We start from the raw sequence: 22,478 nt of genomic DNA, 5'->3' as shown, positions 1-22,478 counted from the left end.
GCCTTCAGTGGAGCTACACCAGTTTGTACTGTCTGGGTATCTGGATCTATCTGTCCTGGCTCAGCTCCTTCTGGGTCAGATTATTAACTGGTGTAAACTGCCTCAGCTTCATTGAAGTCAAGGATCTGGCCTCAGGCTTCAGGACAGGAGCAAGTTTTCTCTGAGCGCATCACTCCCCATGAGTAGGACTTCAGGATCCACTCATATGGTGTGGATTGAATCTCCCAACTTTTATAGACACAACATGCACTCCAGGCAAAGAACAAGGCCTTTCTCTGGGTCACTGGGTCAGCATGTCCCATGCGTGCCATTACTGTCATGTTGCCTTTCCTCTGATCTCATCCTATGGCTGGCTCTAGCGCTGTTTATTATACTCACCCACACACTCACCATTGTTCTTCCGCACCTCCTGCTTCCCACTTTGCAGGGTGCCTGTGCAATCTCTCTTGTGCCTTCCGGGCGTCTCTTGACAGCCCCGGCTAGGACAGTCACTGAGTTGGCAGCGCAAGCACATCCAGCTCTCACCGAGCAAATGTTAATCATCCCCTGATCTTGCTGGGGAACGGCCATTTCACGTTCCCTGACCCTTTCGGCCTGAGGAAACCCTGGGGAGCACAACATGGATGGATCAGAGCCCAACGTGGGTGGATCAGAGAAGGCAAAGATTAAAAAAAAGCACTGCCAGGAAAAAAAATCTGCAAATGTGCTGAACTAGCTTATGACAACCTGAACAGCAGGAGAACACTCCTGCCTGCCAATTAACAAGGAACCAGGGCTAATTTGCCACCTGCGCTGTACTTCTGAGTCTGTCAGGGGAAGAAAAAAGAAACAGCAAGCCTTTATCTCGCCTCGCCACTCCACAGGCTGGGCCACGCCATGTGCTTTATGGGGAAATGGAAATAAAACCTTCTCTAGATTTAAACTTTCTGCTTTCCTCTCTCACATGGGAGCAAAGCCAATATCACCCTGAAAATGGACTGGTTCTCAGACCTGGACTTGGTGTCTCCCTGTCCATTAGAACCACGGATCTGCACCTCAGCTGGGGGATGGGGGGTTCCTGCAAAACAGAGAAGGGGGATCACAAGCGAGGAGTCAAGTTGTATACAAGTGGCATTCCTCCAGTGACTCCCAGAGTCCTGTGCACTAGATCTCATGCTGCTGCATAGGTGGTGCAGCAGGAATTGGGACAATGATCAGTCTAGCCTTATGGCCATCCTTACCCTAGTAGCTGAGTACTTCACAACACCCATGTGAGGTAAGGCAGTGCTATTAGCCCCATTGTACAGGTGGGAAACTGAGGCTCAGCTCACACAGGCAGTCAGTGGTAGAGCAGATTGAGCCCAATCTCTGCCGGAGGCCTAAGCTAGTGCACTAGCTGCTCCAGCCTTCCCCTCTCTGATTGACAGTGTCTCCTTGGTATTTGAAGAGGACTGATTACAAATAGCGATGGGCCCAAGCAGCAAAATTCAGATCCAATTCCAAATCCAAAGTTCACCACATTAAAGGGGGCTGGGGCACATGACTTATGTGGAGAGGCTGAGGGAACTGGGCTTGTTTAGTCTGCAGAAGAGAAGAGTGAAGGAGATTTGATAGCAGCCTTCAACTACCTGAAGGGGGGTTCCAAAGAGAATGAAGCTAGGCTGTTCTCAGTAGTGGCGGATGACAGAACAAGAAGCAATGGTCTCAAGTTGGAGTGGGAGAGGTCTAGGTTGGATATTAGGAAAAACTATTTCACTAGGAGGGTGGTGAAGCACTGGAATGGGTTACCTAGGGAGGTGGTGGAATCTCCATCCTTAGAGGTTTTTAAGGCCTGGTTTGATAAAGCCTGGTTCGACCCAGCCTGCTGAATCCAAGGGCCTATGAGAGTGGCAGCTTGGAAATGCTGTTCGACCCAGACTGCAGAGTCCAGGGGCACGTAAGGGTGGCAGATTGAAAGTGCTGCTCAACCCAGCCTGCTCAAGTGCACTCTATTCCAGTGCGGTGCCCATGGCATATGAGGCGACAGCTTGGAGGTGCTGTTCGACCCAGCCTGCTGAATCCAAGCGCCTATGAGGGTGGCAGCTTGGAAATGCTGCTCGACTCAGCCTGCTGAGTCCAGGGACATATAAGGGGTCAGCTTGGGAGTGCTGATTAACCCAGTCCTCTCAGACACACTCTGTTAATGTGTGAGTATGTGCGTCTGATTCTGAGGCTGGAAGAACCCAGCCCTGGGGAACCTAGGTCCTGCAGGATAGCTCCATTGGGAGGGGACTTGCCAAAGGGAGAAGTAAAGCTCCATATGAGAACACAAATGACACAAGCAGTACATTGATAGAATTACAGAACACCCCCCACCTCAAAGAGTAACCCTAATAAATGAGCGTACCCCAAAGTAATGGCCAAATCTGGTAACCGGTCTCTTCCAACCCTAATCATCTTCTACCTTAGGTCCAGCTTTCTGGTTTAGACCAAATTTAGTTAAGAGGAGGAGCAAATCCAATCAAGATATCACCAGAATCAGGAACTGGGCCATCAGTGTGTGTCCAGAACCTGGCATTGCAATAGTCCATGAAAATGATAAATCAAAGCATCTTTGGAAACCTAGTTATGAAAAAATTGCCCTGTGCCAGAAGGAAGAGATCATAACACATTTCAGAAACCTCTTGCTTTTATTGAATGTTCTCAGAAATAACATGCAAACACCGAGAAACCTGTCAAACTGGAGAATGTCTTTGTTTTAGGAGAAACCTGATGGTTAGGGGCTAATGCTCTGCATATGGAGAGGTTTAAACAGAGCTGAACAAAATGTTCATTGTAAAAGCCCAGAGCCAAGCAAAACTCGTGCTGATTTCAGTATTGTCATGAACTTAAAATATGAACCATGACATCTAAGAGCTCGATAAGGTTCCCCAACATTTCAGACAAATACAGGCCTAATTACAAGAGAGCCTAGGCCAATTTGGGGGTCTTGCATTAAAATTGCATGCAATTTATGGTTTTGCTTAGTAGTGAGACTTCCTAGATTTATATCACTGTCCCTCTAAGGTCCTCAAAGCACTTATGAACATTAACACTTTAACCCCAGGGCTGGCGCTACCATTTAGGCGACCTAGGCAATGGCCTAGGGCACCAGAATTTGAGGGGGCGCTAATTTGGCGGGGGGGGGGGGGGCAGCACGCGAGTCCAGTGGACCTACTGCAGTCATGCCGGCACACGGTCCGCTGCTGGAAAGGCTCCGGTGGAGCTGCCGCAGTCATTTCGGCGGACGGTGCACTAGTCTAAAGGCTCCGGCGGACCTACCGCAGTTATGCCTGCGGCAGGTCCACTGGAGCCTTTAGACCAGCGGACCGCCCGCCAGCATCACTGCGGCAACTCCACCAGAACCTTTCCAGCAGCGGACCGTCTGCTGGCATGACTGCGGTAGGTCCACCGAGGCCGCGGGGGGCGGAGAAATGGTCATCTGCCTAGGGCGTCAGAAACCCTGGCGCCGCTCCTGATTAAGCCTTATAACCTCCCCTGTTTTACAAAGAGGGAAACCGAGGCACAACATCAACACTACACAAGGACGCTGTGGCAGAGCCAAGAATGAAACTCCGATTAGAGACGGTTGCTTTCAGTCCTGTTTCTCACCCACAGGCCCCTCCTTGCTGCTGTCATTACAGCATGAAACCTAGCAGTTCTGGCCAAATTTTGCTTTGTGATTTTGTGTGTGTTCCAACTAGGGTGACCAGACAGCAAATGTGAAAAATCGGAAGGGGGGTGGGGGGATAATAGCAGCCTATATAAGAAAAAGACCCAAAAATCAGGACTGTCCCTATAAAATTGGGACATCTGGTCACCCTGGTTCCAACCCAGAGCTCGAAGAAAAAATACACAGGGAGCGAATGGAACTAATAAAGTGCAACACCTGAGATGTAAACTGGTTGAGTTTCACACAGCAATGCTGTTAGCCCTTCCTGTGAAGAATGTGTAAATTGGCCCATCTGCCCTGTTTCAGCACTCTCTGAGCCAGGAAGAGCAGATGCAATTCTTTTGCTTAGCTTGCTTATATTCACAGGCAATATAGGCCTGAAGTGTGCTGTTTGGATCCAGATTTTAGACCCCTGCAATTTCAGGGATCAAGATGCTGGGTCTAGCCCCCTTTCTAGTTACACAGTGTGGCTGCTGAAGGTGGATATGGAGTTGAAGGAACTACCCTGTCAAAGTTGGGAGTTGACATACTCAATGTTAACTTTATGCTTGAATTTAAGAAGATAATGAAGGTAGAAGAAAGGTTGAAGTCAAGGGAGCTTTTTCACACTGCAATCCAGATTCACCTTGCTCAGGTTTCATGTTTGTACAGTGGGAAACACATTGTCAGTGCTCAGTAAATCAGCCATCAGAGCGAGGACTGAAAGGACTTCAGTTTTGGAAAACTCCAAGGAGTAATATTTTAGGAAGAGATGCTCAAATGTTGTAAATGGGCATTGCTCTGTCGCAATGATTTGCGACCTTTTTTTATTTATGGACCCCTAAAAAATTTCAATTGGATTGGCAGACCCCTTTGGAAATCTTAGACATTGTCTACGGACCCCCAGGAGTCTGCAGACCACAGGTTGAAAACCACAGTTCTGTGATAACGGCAACCTTCTGCAGTCCCCTTAGATATAGTCTGAAGAATGCCAGGGATCTGCAGACCACAGGTGGAAAACCACTGCTGTATCTTATGTCAATTTATGCCTGCCAAGGGTCTGGCCCTTAGTTTCTTTTTCTTTCTCCTCACAGTATGTTATAATTTCAGAGGCCCTGTCCCAGCATCTCCCATCTCTTCTCCCTCTGTCTGGTCTTTCTGTCTCTGATCCTTTCCTCTCTCTTTTCTTTGACGAGCTTCTGACTGCTTTCTACACCAGGGTCTGTCTGTCAGGACCAAGGAGCCAAAATGGCAGGCGGGCCAGTCTACAATAGATTGAGCTTTCTGTGACATACCAGGGTACAATGCAGCCTGGTGTAGCTGTGTCACCCCTGCCCCGTAACCTGGGGTGCCCTTTACACTGCTTTGCTGCTGTAGCCTCCAGCCCGGACTGCTCACAGCCTCCAGCATGCAAGTCACTCCCAGCCATGTCTGTGTGAGCTGCAGCCAACCAGCCACACCTTGGCTCTCACCAGCCCTAAAGAGTCCACAGGGTGACCCCCAAACACTCCCAGTCTGAGATTCCCCCCCAGAAACATATGTCCTATACTGCCCAGCCCTCTTCTGGACAGTGCAAATAGATCAAGTCCTCTATTCCTCTGAGGCAATAATATGCACACGACTTGTTACCCCAAATGGAGTTACCCAGATACTTCTACTTGAACACACTGCATTAGATAAAACAGTAAATCGAGTTTATTAGCTACAAAGAGAGAGATTTGAAGTGAGTTGCAAGTAATGAGGCATAAAAGTCAGAAATGGTGGCAAGAAAAATAAAGATAGAATGTTTGCTAATGGCTAACTTAACAAACTATTAGATTCAAGCAAAGTTTCTCACTACATGCACCAGTTGATTACTGACCAAACTCTTGGGTCAAGACCCCTCCCCCAGAGTCCAGCACCTGCTTCCTTTGTCTCTTCAGGTGCAGGGAGAGAGCGTGAAGTCCCTTGGGGTGTTTTCCCCTGCTTTTAAAAACATTTCCAGCTGAGAACCAAGAGCCAAAGACTCTATATGGAAGGATATTCTGTGCTGGTTTTTTCACCTGTTCAAACTTTGTCTTCCCTTCCTGCTTCATGACGTTGTGTACTGCTTAAATGCAAATTAAGCAGTGCACACATTCCTCTGTTTGCTAACTTCTGTTTGGGCAGGGCTGTGCAGTTTGGAACATGTGTTAATAACACCATATAGGGGAATCTTATAACTTCATGTACAATGTTGCCACACATATTTTACCAGGACAATACTGACTAGCAAGTTACGTGTTTTCAAATGATCCCTTACAAGGCATACTTTATACAAAGCTGAGTGCAGCAGTGTGTAGGGTGTGAATGTGGGGGTGTTTTGTGTCAGACCTTCTATGGAAGGAGTTAAGCTGATTAAGGACAGAGCAAGGGATCTGCATGCCGCTCTCTGAAGATGAGATCAGTGCGTCTTGGTTATTTCTGGAGAAAGTAGCTCCAGCAGTGGTGTCAGCACTTGTGATAGGCCATGTTTTTCTGGGGTCAGGTGATTATGTGAGAATATCCACGTTCATTTAATAAAAAAGAAGTAAGTTTCTAGCCCTCATGGTTGCAGAGAAAAGCTTGAAAATCTCAAGCCCAAAGTCTCCAAAATCAGAGGGCAAATAAAAAGGAGTTCACTTGTGTTATTTTAAAAATATCTCATGAATGGTAAGGCAATCTCACGATTTTTGGTGGCCTGATGCATAATTTTGAATGTGTGGGCTTGACAACATTACTGTAGTGCCAGTACTGTCCTAAGTACTGTCCTATCCTGCTGTCCTAAGGCTGGATAAAGCCATTTTCTATTGGCTCCCTACATATCTAGTCTATTGGCCAGATTCTGCTTGCCTTAAGCAGGATGAATAGTACTGTACTTCATATATGGTCCCATGGGAGTTATTGTTGTAATCTCTGGGGTGTAAAGTGCTAGCCAACGTGAGCAAGGAAGTCACAATCTGACCCTTTGTTATTAGTCAGTTTGTTATTCTGATTCACTCTAATTTGGACTTTTCAATCACCTAACAAAAATCACATGGGAATTGTATGTTACACCCCAAATCTGGATCTAGGACTGTGATTCAACACCCCATGCTCCCCATTACATCAGTTAGTGGGACCCAGATAGTAAGGCTGGAATCCATTTTATTTTATCCGAATCATTTACCCCGTACCTGGCAGCAACAACTTTATTTCTTCTTGAAGAAGGTACCACAGTATACTATGATTGATCAGCAAAATACAGGGGAAAACTCCATAGTCATTCAGCCCTGTACATCATGAATGGCCAGTGGCCTCTGGTCACTTCCAGGGTTATTGTGTCTCTGTTAATCCAGTAGCCATAATTATCCCACTCAGTGTCTGTTCTTGAGTGTTTTTTTGCAGATAATACATTGTGCCTACTGCATGGCTGAAAAAGAGAGGTGATAGCAGGCCAGCTGTGAGGGGAAAGTCCATTACACCAGGGGTTTTCAGCCTTTTTTTTGCTTGAAAATATTTCAGGCTGTGATGACTCCCCCCCAAAGTGATGACCCCCCTATACCATGCTACCCTTACTTCTGCACTGCTCCTGGCAGCAGCAGCTCTGCCTTCAGAGCCAGGTGCCTTGCCAGCAGCTGCCACTCTTGCAACCCCCTCCCGCCACAATAGTCTTGTGACCCCCTTTTGGGTTGGGACCCCCATTTAAGAAATGCTGCACTACCCAAAAAGGTTGAGGTCACAGGAAACAGCTACATGTTTGGATGCTTATCCAAACCTCTCTGAAATTATTTGGCTAGAAACAGACCTATGACTGTCAGAGGAATGAGCACACTTGTGAATTTTCCAGTCCATCCTGCTTCTAGCTGGCCCATTCCACAAGAACATCCCCCTAAGATCTTAGAGAGTTTCTACTTCTGGTTGTGATTTAGGCAGGAAATACCGAAAGAACAGAGCATAGTATTTCGGCACTGCCCATTCTGTTCCTCTCCAGACATGAGAAGTGTAGATGTGGCTGAAAATTAAAGCAAACAAAGCATTTCTTTCAAGAGGGGTATGGATTTGGGGCGCTGTTCAGGCAGAGTTTCAACTTGGTTCTTATTGTCCCTGTCTCATATCCAGGAGATGCTATTCTCTTATGTAAAAAGCTACAAACAGTCCTGTGGCACCTTATAGACTAACAGACATATTGAAGCATAAGCTTAGGTGGGTGAATATCCCCATCGTCAGACGCATGTGGTGGAAATTTTGGGTGGTTTTCAGTATAGAGTGGTGTATAGGGTAGTGTTAACGTGACTGTCACTTATTTGTACCATAAGCTCAGGATTAAACAAAGACTGTGAATGGCTAGCCAACTACAAAAGCAGCTTCTCCTCCCTAGGTGTTCACACCTCAACTGCTAGAAGAGGGCCCCATCCTCCCTGACTGAACTAACCTCGTTATCTCTAGACTGATTCTTGCCTGCATATTTATACCTGCCTCTGGAAATTTCCACCACATGTGTCTGACGAAGTGAGTATTCACCCACAAAAGCTTATGCTCTAATATGTCTGTTAGTCTATAAGGTGCCACAGGACTCTTTGTCACTTTTTACAGATCCAGACTAACACGGCTACCCCTCTGATACTATTCCCTTATATAGCATCTTCCCTGTTGCCCTCGTCCATTTCAGAATTCAGGGCTACCATGCAACCTACCACATTGCCCTTCTATGACGTGTTCCCTTCATGGATCTCAGAAGAGATCACAGACATTTGTTTATCCTGGGGAGCGGGCAGTTCTTTGTGGTGGGGTGCACCAACAGCGCCACTGTGCCAGAAAGGGTTAAGAAGAGTGCAGTCAGCCCTGCCCTGCTACACCTGTGGTACACCTGGAGTGAGGAATTAAAAGGGCTGAATGAATGGGGTAGAGGCTTAGAGAGGTGCTGAGACACTGTGGGCCCAGGAAGAGGCTGTGGCAATGGTCCAAGACAGGGCAAGGCAGAACGTGGTCCAGGGAGGCAGCGAGGGGGCTGTGCAGAAGGGCCATGACTGCTTGTTTAAAGGGTCCTTGGACTAGATTCCCCTACCCACCCCCTGGGGAAGGTGGAGCAGATACCCCTGACAAGGGGTAAGGACTGTTAAAAGCCCTGGATGCCAGGGGTCAGGGCTGGTGAATCTGGAGCTGGACTGAAGACCCAGCGTAAGGATGACGGACTATTGTTCATCAGACTCTCTGTTACCTTGCTGCAGGGCTGGTGCAGCTTCCAGCAGGGGCGCCAAAGAAGGAGCGCCTGCTACACCACGTCCAGCCACAAGGGGGCCTGCCAGCTGGTGAGTCACACACTCCCAGCAGCATTAATCCCCATTTATAAATGTGGAAAATGAAAACCAGAAAAGCTAAATGACATACCACAGAGTGTCAGTGGCAAAGTCAAGACTAGAACCCAGGTTGTCTTATTGCTGGGCCTGTGGTTTAACCACTAGCTCAGCAGATCCCAAACTTTTCTGTGAAGCGACCCACCAACTGCACTTCTTTTTTTTAACAATGCACCCAAGGTCCAAATGCGTGGAGGGGGACCCCAAATCATACGCCAGAGTCCTTTTCCACCACCTCCTCCTCGCCCTGCTGAGGGGTAACTAGCCACCCAGAGCACCACCCTCTGCCTTGGCACCCCAACCAGTGCTGAGGGGAGGACCCAGTGTGGGGGGGGAGGGGAAATTGGAAAATGAGCCTACCCTGCACTCACCCCACAGTGGTGGCTTCTGTCCCACAGGCTGGGCCACGCTCCCTGCTCGGGGCGTTGCAAGCTGGCGCATGGAGTTGCAGTGCCCTTCAGTTTGGCTCAGCCTCTCCTCTGTCATGGTGGAGGGGTGGGCAGGCCGAATGTGAGTGAGGGAGTGGCCTAGTGACCTGCTGCTGCCACTGGTGCTGCAAACCCATGCACCTAGTCACATCGCCCAGAGCGAGGAATCCGGTCAGGCCCAGCCCTGCAGCACAAGAGCCAACGCTACTCTCCACCCCTTACCCATTTGGCCTCCCCTTGGCACTGGGCCCATGACACACCTAGAACCTTAATATGACCAGCTCCTGCTTCTGCTCCGACAACAGCCCGTTTTCTCTTTCATCAGTGCTGTGCCGCAAGGCTCTACTTACAATGAAAAGCCCTAATCGCTCAGCATTTCTGTTACCTCACTGCAAATTTAATTCTGCATGTGCTTGAACCTAGCCCAGGAGCCATTGCAACAAGTAGACTGAGCCCAGTTTGTCCCATGTTTATGACCTATTCCCTCCATGCAGTGTTAGAGGGTGAGCCTCCATTTCTAAGCTGTGGATCACACCATGTCTTTGTGCACATCTCCTCCCATATGCCAAAAGGGGTCACCAGAGAGGATAATGCTTTCTGAGCAATGGATGTAACAATTTAGGGTTTAATAAACACTCCGTCGTTGCCATTTGCCGGCAGGTGAGCAAACCCCATAAGGTTCTAAGCTATGACCCAGTCTGGATAAACTCCTAAAAATTCAGTCCTTATAATCAGCCCAATCTGTATATATATATATATATATATATATATATATATATTTTAATGGAGGGACAACATGGCTCAAACTTTTTCTGACCTTGGAAAAGCTTCCATAGGCGTTCCGGGTCCAAGCTCAGTTGGCTGATCATATTATCAGCGTCTGTTCACTAATCCCTAGCCACCACATGATTCCAGACCTCAGTGAGAAGACTTAGTGCAGCAGTCAGAGTGGCCCGGGGGCAAAGCTAGCCAGGCCAGCTCACTGAAGGCCTTTCTCCCACTGCTGTCCTGTCAGCTCTCACATCCCCTTTCTTTTCCTGGCTGTGGTTACCTGGAGATGCAGCCTGAAAAGCAGTCGATAATTCCCTCCAACTGCCTGCGGTGTTCTTGTGTTTCCTCCTGTCATTAAATTAAAAGTAAACAACCTCCCCCTCACTCATCTGCACTAGGCTGCTGCTCTGATAGCAGCACCTGTCTGTCTGATTGACAGCAACAGCCATAGGGGCTAACTGAGCACCAGGCTGGGTAAGCCTGGAGTCGCTCTGCTACCAGGGGAATCCAGTCAGCAGCAAAAGACTAGAGTCTGGATTTGTCTTTTGCCCCGAGAAGCATTTCACAGTGGCACTGGGGCTTCAGCAGTCAGTATGGTAAGATCCTGAGTTAGCACATTCTAGAAAGCCAGGGAGAGTTCACCCTGAAATAGCTATTGCAGCTGGCGCTAACAGTCAAGGCAATAGGTCTGTTTTGATCAGCGACAGGTGTTCATCCACCCAGAGCTTCCATTAGATCAGGAGCCACATCCTTATACTGACTGATGTGTATCTGACCAATCAGTTCTCGAAGACACTGTGCTAACCGGCTGTTTTATTTATGTTCCAGTAGTGCCTTGAGAGTCCTGATCTGAATAATTGTTCCATTGGACTAGGCACTGTAGAAATAATAATAATAATACCACCTAGTGCTTATCTAGGGCTCTTCATCCTTCGATCCCAGTGGGGGTCAGTGTCATTATCCCCATTTTTACAGATGGGGAATCTGAGGCATGGGGGGGGGTCAGGTGTCTTGCTCAAAATTACTCACAAGGCCAGTGGCTGAGTCAGGACTAGAATTCAGATCTCTGGAATTCCACTTCACAGGTCCATCCACATTCCTTGCCCCAAAGAGATTGTGATCAAGACAAAAGAGACAAAGGATAGGAGAAATAGAATGTTAGCCCTTTTAAACTACATACAGGAGAAAATGAGAGAAGAAGTGATTTGCCCAAGGTTGTATATGCAATCTGTGGCAGTGTAGTGGGGCAGACTGCCCCACTCCCTGTGCATGTGGGCTGTGGCAGGCCAGGGAGCCAATTAAAGAAGGGCTTATTGTGAGCCAATCAGGGCCTAGTTTGGAGACAGCCAATCAGGGCCAGGCTTTGCCCTATAAGAAGGCTGCCCAGGAAAGGAGCAGTCAGTATGTCCCAGGCCTTTGAGAGGGGAATGTCAGTCTCCAAGGGCGGGGCGGGCGGAGGGAGATAGACTAGCACCGTGGACAGTGCAGTGCTGGCCAGGTTGGGGAGGCTAGGGATCTCTAGCCTGGAGGCTGCCAGGCTGCTGGCCCTGAAGGGAAGGGCCTAGCGGGTGCAAGGGGCCATAGGAGAAGCAGCCCAGGGAATCAGACAGATGAGGACAGAGAAGGAGGACAGCGAGGCTGCCGCCAGAGGGTCCCTGGACCGGGACCAAGAGTAGAGGGCAGGCCTGGGTCCCCTGCTTCCCCCTCTTGCAGTACACCCAGCCATCTGCTGTAGGGAGTGGCCGTTATACTATGCCAGATCCCTGACGAGGGACTGGACTCAGAGGGTGTGGTTGGACATGGTGGCTGGGGTGTAGGACTGCTGATCACCGAGCCCTGGAAGGGGGTGCGGATGGACCAAGAGGCACTGCCGGAGGGCAGTGGCCTCAAAGAGAATGCTGCTGAGCAGGGAGCAACACGGGTCCAGAGACATCAACTGAGGGAGAGATGACGGATGGGACACCACCAGGAGGAGGTGCTCCACTGGACACAGCTAATTCCTGGAGTCACCAGCACGAGGTGTCATGTGGTGAATCCCCAACTCATCACAGGCAGAGCAAAGAACCAAATTAGATCTCGTGTTTCCGTCACAAGGCCATTTTCCTCCCTTCTTGTCTGCTCTCTATGCTACTAGAGATAGATGTACACAAGAGTTAACTTCACAGAGTTTCACTTTTCATTGTGATTTGAGCTTCCCTCAATGAATTCTCTATTCTTTCCTTCTATTTCCCCCATCCCTCCTCACACACAACATCCCCCTCCCCCATTTCCATAATCCAGCAAGGATGGCTGAATGGCTTTTGCAAACTAATTGCTGACCTGAATCTCTGCTGTAATCTTGAAGTGAACCAAGCCTCTACTTCTGGCCTGGAAAGAGCTTGGATGAGTAATCTCCAACTTCTCCCCAACCCCAAGAGGCTTTTGCACTTGCTGAAATACACCGCGCATGCTCGTTTGATCTCCAGATTTAGTAAATGTTCTCTCATGAAACTGACTTCCTCCAGCATCTTCCAGTGGAGAGCAGGGCGGCAAAAATAAACGGTCCTTTGAGAGCTGAAGGACAGCAAAAACCAGAATGACCAAGTGGTAGTTGTAGCATTAAGAAGGACTTCTGTCAATATCCCAGGAGAATCAAGACCATTACTTTTTGGAGCACACTGCATGTTCCACGTTGGGCTTCAAACATGTCATGGGGCAGCAAGTCCCTGAACCTTACCAGCAGTGGGTCTTGCCCACTGAGAATACTGGATGCCACGAAATGGACAAATTGATAGACGACTGATTCCTGACTGTTCTGCCATATTGGCACTCCTGAGGCCCAAACCTACTTCACATCCATCTGTGCCACCCCAGTGGCACACGTGCGATTCCCATGAGAGTACGCAGAGGTCGGTGGGAGCAGAATCAGTCCCCTGGGTGTTTAGGTGATTTTGTTCCACCAAGAGATTTATCCCTGAGTCCCCATTGGTGGCAGCAGCTTTTATACTAACGGGAGTGGAAGCATGTGACACTTTAGGATTCACCCAGACCAATTACGGGTTGTGTCACTGCCTGTCCTGCAGTTCTGGGGGCCTTACGTGCTATGCTGCTGTGGTTGAGAGCCCTGACACTAGCAGCCAGCGTACAAGCATGTAGGTCAGACCCTGGCTTCCCCCAATGTGTCCATCAATGGCTATTAGCCAAGATGGTCAGGGATGCAACTCCATGCTCTGGGCGTCCCTAGGCCTCTGACTGCCAGAATCTGGGACTGGACAACAAGGAATGGATCACTTAATAATTGCCCTGTTCTTTTCATTCCCTCTGAAGCATCTGGCACTGGCCACTGTCGGAAGACAGGACACTGGGCTAGAAGGACCATTGGGCTGATCCAGTAGGGCCAGTCTTATATTCACTGCACAGTTACTTTTTGCAGAGTGACCCCCAACCTCATGAATTTCCCCAACCATCTGCCTTGTAGCCCATTCTTTACTCACTTACAAAAACAATTAGGTTTGCTGCTCCCTTAAAGAGACAGTACCCACCAGCTTATTACCTTAACTGGGGTTAACAAACTCTATTTTAATCAAAGCACTGAATGGTTTATAGTAAAAGTAGAATAAGTCTATTAAAAAGTCATAGGTGTAAGTGACACCTATAAGGAATAAAGATAGAACAAGCAAACAAAAGTAAAAGTACACTTCTAAAATTAAACCTGATTGAACAGACTAGACTCTCATGTTCAAAGATGTTTCTCACCAAGTCTCTTTTCCAGCATGGCTGACCAGACTCTTTGGCCAGGCCCCTTCACAGGGCTCAAAGTGTTTGGTTACTTTTTCTCACTAGGTGAAGGGTGCCAAAATGGCTTTTTCTCTTTCCTTGTATCTTCCTAAAATTCACTGACCCAGCTGGAAGAGGCAGCAAGGTGTCCTGAGGGTGCAGTCTCCATTCTCCGTGGAGAGTGTTAAGTGGTCATCTTTTCCTAGTTGCTCTCCTGATGGTTTTGTTTACCTTGCATGGGAAAATGTGCTTTTCTTTGTCTTTAGTCACACAGTGGAGACATGTTCAAGCAGTCAGAACCACATGGCTTTGTCTGGAACAGAGGTGGCTTAGGTACTGCTTGCCAAATGCATTTTAAGAACGTATTTTCACCACATACTTATATCTCTTTGTACATACACCACACAATGATTTTCAGGACCAGCGTGTTACTAGTTTTTATATGGTCCCTTACATGGCTCCTTTTAGAGACTGACTACAAAGCAGAGTGTTAGGTGTAATGAATATGCTAGGCCTGCCATGAGTTGTGGACACAAGTTGTGAACCACCGTTGGGCCTTCTGTGTCACAGAGCGTCTTGCTGATTTTTGTCTGACTTTCCATTTCCTTTCTGTGTGTTCAATCATCTGCTTTTCTTTTAAGGATGAGAAGTGAGGGAAAAGACATGGGCAGAGTGAGACAGATGAATGGAGAACAGAAGCCCAAGCGACAGGTTGAGAGAGACTATAAATGCAATTGACAGACTGATAGATTGATAGATTAGACAGTGAATATAAATAGGATAGTTTATCTACCCTGTTTATATTTTCTCTCACTTATCTCTCTAGTGATCTAACATGCAGACAGATAGGGAGAACAGACAGATAATGGAAGCAGGATTGATTATGTGGGGTTACTATAGCTTTGGCGGCATTAAAAAAGCCAAATTCCTCCTACTTGTGAGGATTAGGAGGTGGTGTGTGGATCTGTCCAAGGATTTTTTTCTCACTGTCCTGAGGGTCCCGGCTCTGAGAAGAGCAGTGCTGTGGTTTTCAGGGCCCATGTGGGAGCTTCACGCCCACCTAGCCCCTCGTCCATCGTTGGAGTAATACATGGAAGCCTTGTCTCTGCCTAGAAATTGGGACAGCTGCCAGTCTGGAGATGGAGCAAAGTGAAAGCTTGGTGCGTATATACATTTTATCATAAAGCCTTGGAATGGTGCTGCTTTAAATTCCAGTCAGGCACCGAGCTCTACAACAACGGGGAAAGGGGGGGAGAAACCAACCCTCCAACTGCTTCTGAAAGCTGTCAGCTGTCAGGCCTCCTTTACTGACAGCGCTGTCTCTGGCATGGCTGAAACCCCTCCTGGGGTGGGGGCAGAAGAAGGCTAAGCTGCTTTGCTGATCTCCCCCCACCCCCTAATTCCCTGGCCTGTCAGCCAGACAGCTGGGCTAATCAGCCAGTATGTTGCCTCCAAAGTCACTTTTTATTCCGAGCACCTGGAAAGGTGGAAGCAGGGAGGAATAAAAGCGTCTAACGCCCATGTGGCAGCATGCCCAGAAAGTTGGTGCAGAGCCCTGTGCAGCCAAGAATGCAGAGGAGGCAACTTCCCTACAGGATGGGAGAGAGCCGGAGGGCTGAACCCCACACCTGACACCCTTTCCAGAGCTCGGATCTTACCAGCCCATTGAACGATTGCTCAGAATTGACTTGCTCATAAAGGCTGCCGAGCTGCAATTAATGTGATCTATGGGATGCCGCAAAGTGCCTCCAGATGCCAGGAGAAATACCCAACAGACTAACTGACACAGACAGATCTGTCCTCTTGCGACTACCTCCCTCTAGCCGACGGGGTTCCTCATCTCCCCCACTTCCTCTCAGAGCGGTCGGCTCCCTCTAGCTCCAAACCGCAGGCAGCTGCTTCCGGAGGCACTAGGCTTGGGTGAACCTCAGGAGCAGCAGGTGTTCAGTCTGGATAAATACCCCGATACTCGCAAGCCTCTTGTGTCTGTGAAATTGGGTGGAAATCACATGAGCACAGGTGCTTCGTGGGAAGCCAGCAATATTGTAGGCAGGCCTTTTTTCCTGTTGTTCAAGCCCTTCCACTTCTAATTGGGGCAACTTCTATGCAAGGGACATGAATGTGAAAAATACTGGAGGGAAATTAACCAAGCCCCTTTTGAGTTTTGGGCAAAGGGTCAGTGGGTTCCTTGTCTTGGCACATCTGGCTCAGCCATTCCCACCAAGAGCTTGATGTTATGCTGGCATGTCAGTATTATGGTCAAATTAGCTGGAATGGAGGGAACAATGAATAAAGATAGTAACTGGTTAAACAGAGATTATTTTCTCATCTTCATTCTTCGGCCTTTCTCTATGGGGATCTGAATATGAGCAGAAAACATAGCTGAGAAGTCTCGACCAGTGCAGGTATCCTGAGCTATCTGTGTAGCATGGACCCCTCATTAGCTAACTAGACTCCTGCTTTCGTATGCACAATGTCATAAATATATCACAGATATATAATAGAGCACATGTATAAAATCACATATATAATAAATATATAGGCTTCTGAGCTAGCACTCTGCTGCTCGTTATGGCTGTGCAGGCTTAAAACCAAGATTCTTCTCTAACTGGACTCAAAGGAAAATCTCCATTGGGGCTTGTCAACATAGGATCTATGACATAGATCTGAGCCCTTCTTACTATAGCCAGTAGAGGGCACTCTTGTGCATTAGAATATAAATATGAAGCCTGTAGTTGTGACAGAGTGCGGGGCAAAGGGTTGCTGATTCAGCCGTCTGTCATGCAGGCTCCCATTTAGGGGGGTAGATTAGGGCTGGCTGGAGATAGCTGCTGCCTAATTAGCCTGGGGCTTTTTAAGAGCCTCAGAGGAAGGAAGCCAAGGGAAGAGCAGAAGGAAAGGGAAATAGCAGGGAGTAGAAGCAGGGCAGTAGCTCTTCCCGCCTGCCCACCAGTGGTGAAGGGCCAACTGTACATTGTGAACGGTGGTAGGAACAAGCCTGTAAAGATCGGCACCTGTGGTTACTTATCCCAGGGTGTCAGAGTGACTTTGTGGACCTAGCAGAAGCAGGAGCCAAAGGGACCCTGCTGCACTCTGCTACAGTAATGTAAACTGAGGCTTTCCATATGTCATTAACAGAGGGAAAAGCTTATTGCTGTGGTGTAAGAGCAGACTGAAGTTAGCCCAAAAATGCCATTTAAAAAGTTTCCTCTGACATTCTAGTCAGCAGCAACTCTGATGATGATCAAGAGACACATCCTATCAGCTGGCAGCAGCTGGGGCTGCTGTGAGGGGCTGAACTGGCCTCGCGTGTTAAAACATCCAGTGCCAGGGTTGTGCTAAGCAGATGATTATTTCCCTGAACTCAGAGCTTAGGGGATAAGTTTAAAGGCGCTGTGCCTGAGGGTGGGATTCTGTTGAGTCCTAATGCAATTTAAGGGCTGAGACAGCTGGTCCCAGCACATGTATGATGTTCTCGTGCCACCAGAGCCAGCGGGAGGGAGGGTTGCGGGACATGGTACCCCAGGCCTGCATGTGATAGACATGATAGTGAAGCAAGGATTCCAGCACACTATCCTAGACTGGCTGCTGCCGCCCGGTGAGCATCCCCACTACTTGTTCCTCTGGGGTAGTACAGTAGGCATTTGCTCAGATGTCTCTTCTGGAATTCCTGCTGCTTTCCACCTCTGGGCTAGCAACCGGGTGCTTTCTTCCTCACGGGGGGTTGTGGGGGGATTCCTAGGTGGTGGCAGCAGCAGCATTAGCAACAGTCACCAGTTCATGAGGCTGGATGTTGCCTGCAAGCAGCACTCAGGGATCCACAGAGAGGAGCTGCAGCATATGAAAGAGTGGTGAGCGTGTGTGGCATGGTGCTTTACGGGAACCTGCCTGGGTGTGGGCAGGGGAGCTATTTCAGAGCCTCTCTTTCTGTATATGGGGTCAGGGGCTCTGAGTATGTCCATTATTGGAAGTGGGCATGTCCATTTTTGGCCCCACTCCTTGCCAAGGGCACACCAAGCCCTCTAGCAGCATTCACACTGCTGAAAATTGGCAGAACAGCCATGGCTCACCAGTAAGGAATGAGTCTCAGAGCTCTGTTTGTATGCCCCACCCCTAGCAAACCAGCCCACTTTATGCCTTGCTCTAGTTTCCCCATGCCAGGCTCTTCATTAAACATGGGGTTGCTCATGTCTTAATTTTTTGCTGATCAGTGGGTCTTCCTTTATCATAGAGGGGATGTTTTCCTTAGTAGTCAGGAGGCCTTGGTCATGGCCAGCTGGGTTCTGGTGACTTTGGCCACATCATCTGGAGGTCTCTAGCCAAATAGTTCCAGAGTGTGGAATTTAGATTGTAGTTGCAACTGTTTTGAAAGCCAGCTGCCCTTCAGAGCTCTGTAGATTGCTGCTGCTGGGGATGTTTTTTACATGTAAATAAATAAATAAACCCTAGGAAATTCCATGCCAAAGAGCAGCAAAGATGCCCAGCTAAGCCCTTTGAATTCAGGGAATTGCACAGAATAGAATAGTGGCCCAGCACCTCAAAGTTATTAAGGAATTTGAAATCAATGGGCATTAGGAGCCTAAATAGGAGGATCTGGGCTGGTATGTTCAACCCTAGTTCTGCTTTGTGCATGCACTGTATGATGTGGTATTTAATTACATGGTCACACACTGTTTCACTGATAATACAATATAAGAGCATAGCATTTTTATTTCCACCATAGAGTCACATGGATGTCATCTTGCAGTACTGTGGTCTGTTCTATGCCCCAAAATCAGACCCCATAAGATTAATTTATAGGAAAAGCATTCGGGGCACCATAGACAACACACTACAGCCGAAGTATAAACCACACAGGGTAGTAGTGAAAAGGTTCCTGCATTAATAGAAGTGGAGAATTACAGCCAAGATTTTGAAAGTGACTCGTGATTTCACAGGCCCAACATGAGACAAGGATGCCTGATTTTCAGAGAGTGGTACTCGGCACTTTCTGGACTGAACTAGGAATCGGGAGACCTGGGTTTGATCCTCCCCCATCTGTCAGAGTCCCTAAATTACCTTTGGCAAGTTATTTAATCTCTCTGTGCCTCAATTCACCATCTGTATAATGGGGATGACAGCACTTCCTTTGGTTGCCTCGTCTAAGGAGTGTGAGCAGGCAAGACCTAGCTCTTAATGTACGTAGTGCCACGCCTGGCACAGGGAGCCCCTGATCTCAAATGGGGTGTCTAGACACAATTGTAATATGAACGATAACAATGGCCAGAGCCACTGCTGATAATGTAAATACATCCAAAAAGATTGTGAGGCACTTAGATACTCTGGTGATAAAAGTACTAGCTAGCTGGGGTAAATGGACATAGCGCTACTGAAGTTAATGGAGCTATGCTGATTGAAGCCATCGGAAAAGCTGGCCCAAAGTATGTAGTTAGGGCTTACAGCCGCACAGGGGAATATGTGGAATAAGAATGGGTCATTTTACATGATGACTTTTCTGTCCTTAACTGCAAATTAAATCCTGGGCTGCCACAGGGTGTAGGCGCTTAGCAGCCTTATTCTGCACAGCTACAGGCTTGTGAGCACACAAGCAAAGCAGGTGTAAAGGGGAACTGCTATATTCTGGCCTTGCAACTCCCCTTGGCAGCTGAAAGAGGAGAGTGACCCGAAAAACTCAGTGCAACCTCAACAGTGGCATCTGTGCGACTCCCTGGGCAGGGGCGGAAAAAGGAATGAAGGAGGTAGGGCTGGGTCACCACCAACAGACTGGAGGGGTGGCACAGAGAAGACATTTAGAGGTAAGAAACTCCAAATGAAAAGGTGGCCATTTTGCTCTGCAGGTGACAATGAAGGAGGTGTCCTATTTCCTGGGAAATACAGTATACAGTCAGAGGCCTGGCAAACCTCAAGGCCAGGACCTGTCAGTGCTCCCAAATGACTGATGTAGATTTTAATCAGCTGGCTTGATGGATGATGGCTGCAGCAGGGTGACACTTGCTCAGCGTGCCATTAATTGAAGGGATGCATTCTTATTGGTGGAGGAGAATGGAGCTTTTCATGTCAGTCAGCCAGTCATGGAGCAGCGTATCAGTACACCTGCTTTGGGTGGCGGCAGATGGGAGTTTTGATTAATTAGTGAGTTATGTTGATGCTTCAGTCAGTAAATGTGGGTCAGACATCCACACATCCGGCTGGATGGACAATTTAATTCTGAATGGTAATGAGAACGTATCTAAGGGGCTTTGATAGCTGTATGGTAAGTGTAGTGGGGTGAGACTCATCACCATGGCACCTCCTGCTGGCCATTCCGGAATTAGCTCAAGTCCTTCTGCAAGGCACCTGCCTCCGGTGGTGTCTCACTCGCCATTACTCCCGCTTTGCTGTCTCCACCTCTCTGGAACCCGTGTCGCTTCCCGGAGTCTTCTTCTGGACACAGCCCCTGCTATGCTGTCTCCTCCACTTTAGGGGGAACCAGGAGTCTATAGTCCAGCCACCAGTCTAGTCCCTTGTTCCAGGGCAAACTGCAGTCTATGTTGGCCACTTCCCTCAGGGCAAGTGGGGGCAGCCCTAGCACCTTATCTGCCCCTCCTCCAGGGCCTTAGTCTGGCATCAGTCAGCCTAAAGCTTCTTCTGCTCTGCTACCCTGCCCAGCACTGCTCCAGCCACGGTGCTCCTAGGCAGCCAGTCCTCCCTTGCAGGTCAGAGAGAGCCTGCCCTCTGCTCTGTTGAGCAGCTCTTTATATATGGCCCCTGCTGGTCCTGCTTGGCCGCTGCAACAAGCCACCTCCTGATTGGCTCACTTAGTGAGCCCGCCTCTAAATGGAGGGTTCTGCACAGGCTCCCTCTGGCCTGTTTTAACCCTTCCTACTCCTGGTGTGGGGCAGTAAGACAGACATGAACACATCCCTTTGGTCCCGCTCTGCTTCACCCCCTGTGAGCCATTAACGTCACAGTGGACTGGACTGATGATGGGGGCATTATGGTTAAGGCTACAATTTTGGCACAGGGATTTTTATTAAAAGCCACAGACAGGATGTAGACAATACATCATGGATGTGTACATGCAGTAATGCAGTTTCCACTACATCAGTACAGAAGCTTTTAAATTGCCTGTTAAACTCGGGCTGAAGCCTGAGCCCTGCCCCACAGGGCTGAAGCTGAAGCGCTCGCAGCCATCTCTTAAAATCACGGAATCCGTGGCTTGAATCACGGTGTGTGCAAATGGAATGCACCTGGGCTGCATGGCTGGTGGGTTACACCAGGGTCTGTCTAGCCCCTGCAGCAGCAAGGCAGTGTGTTACAGTGCATTCAGCCTGGCTGTAACTGGTACATTCAGTACCCAGCAGGCTGTATGCTGCTGGGCTGTACCTGGTGCACAGAGCAGGTGTCTTCCATCAGGCTACACCAGGAATGCTCAGCAACAAAGAAACAATGTTTTTCCCAGGCCTACCAAGCAAGTGCCATTTGGAGTCAGTGCTGTGTTTAATTGCAGGGCAGGTGAGTTCTCCTGGGAAGTGCTTAGAACACACAGGATATGCATACTGCCAAAGCATAGCTGGAGCTCTCAGCAGCATGGTCAGTGAGTTCCCCCAGGGTGTGCCTGCACCATATATAGAAGCACGTGTGCGCTAACAGGGAGAACCTGGAATAGTTAGCAGGAGGGCAGGTACAGTCTACTGGAACATATCTGGGCCTTTCAGCAACGGTTAAAGGGAGTGGCTGGGGCTTTAAGTGGAATCAGGACCCAGTCTATCCAAAGTGGGCTTCTAATGAGAGAATGAGTCCATCTTGGCCCCACTGTAATTAATTGACTGCTTGGCTGGCAGCTAACTAACAAGCACCTGGACAGATAAAAGGCTACCAGCACTCAGTTGAAGGACTGTGCTCCTAGAGATAAGGATCTGAGGGACAGGTAGTCCCAGCATATACAGGAACCAGGCAGTGGACTCTTGAAAAGAAAAGACTCTGGAAAAGAGGAGACTAAGGTGGGATATGATAGAGGTATATGAAATCATGAGTGATGTTGAGAAAGTGGATAAGGAAAAGTTATTTACTTATTCCCATAATACAAGAACTAGGGGTCACCAAATGAAATTAATAAGTAGCAGGTTTAAAACAAATAAAAGGAAGTTCTTTTTCACACACCGCAGTCAACTTGTGGAACTCCTTGCCTGAGGATGTTGTGAAGGCTGGGACTATAACAATGTTTAAAAGGGAACTGGATAAATTCATGGTGGCTAAGTCCATAAATGGCTGTTAGCCAGGAAGGGTAAAGAATGGTGTCCCTACCCTCTGTTCATCAGAGGATGGAGATGGATGGCAGGAGAGAGATCACTTGATCATTGCCTGTTAGCTTCACTCCCCCGGGGCACCTGGCATTGGCCACTGTCAGTAGACAGATACTGGGCTAGATGGACCTTTGGTCTGACCCGGTACGGCCGTTCTTATGTAAACCAGGAGGGTAAGCCTGCCAGAAGAAGTATTGCCCGGGGGAGGCTGCGGGATTCCTGAAGTTAGGAGGAGATGCCTGCTTGAATTAGCACC

Source organism: Gopherus flavomarginatus, chromosome 7 (assembly GCF_025201925.1).
Source record: "Gopherus flavomarginatus isolate rGopFla2 chromosome 7, rGopFla2.mat.asm, whole genome shotgun sequence".
NCBI classification, from domain to species: domain Eukaryota; kingdom Metazoa; phylum Chordata; order Testudines; family Testudinidae; genus Gopherus; species Gopherus flavomarginatus.
The sequence above is the reverse complement of the archived record's forward strand: the minus strand, read 5'-3'. Positions refer to the sequence as shown.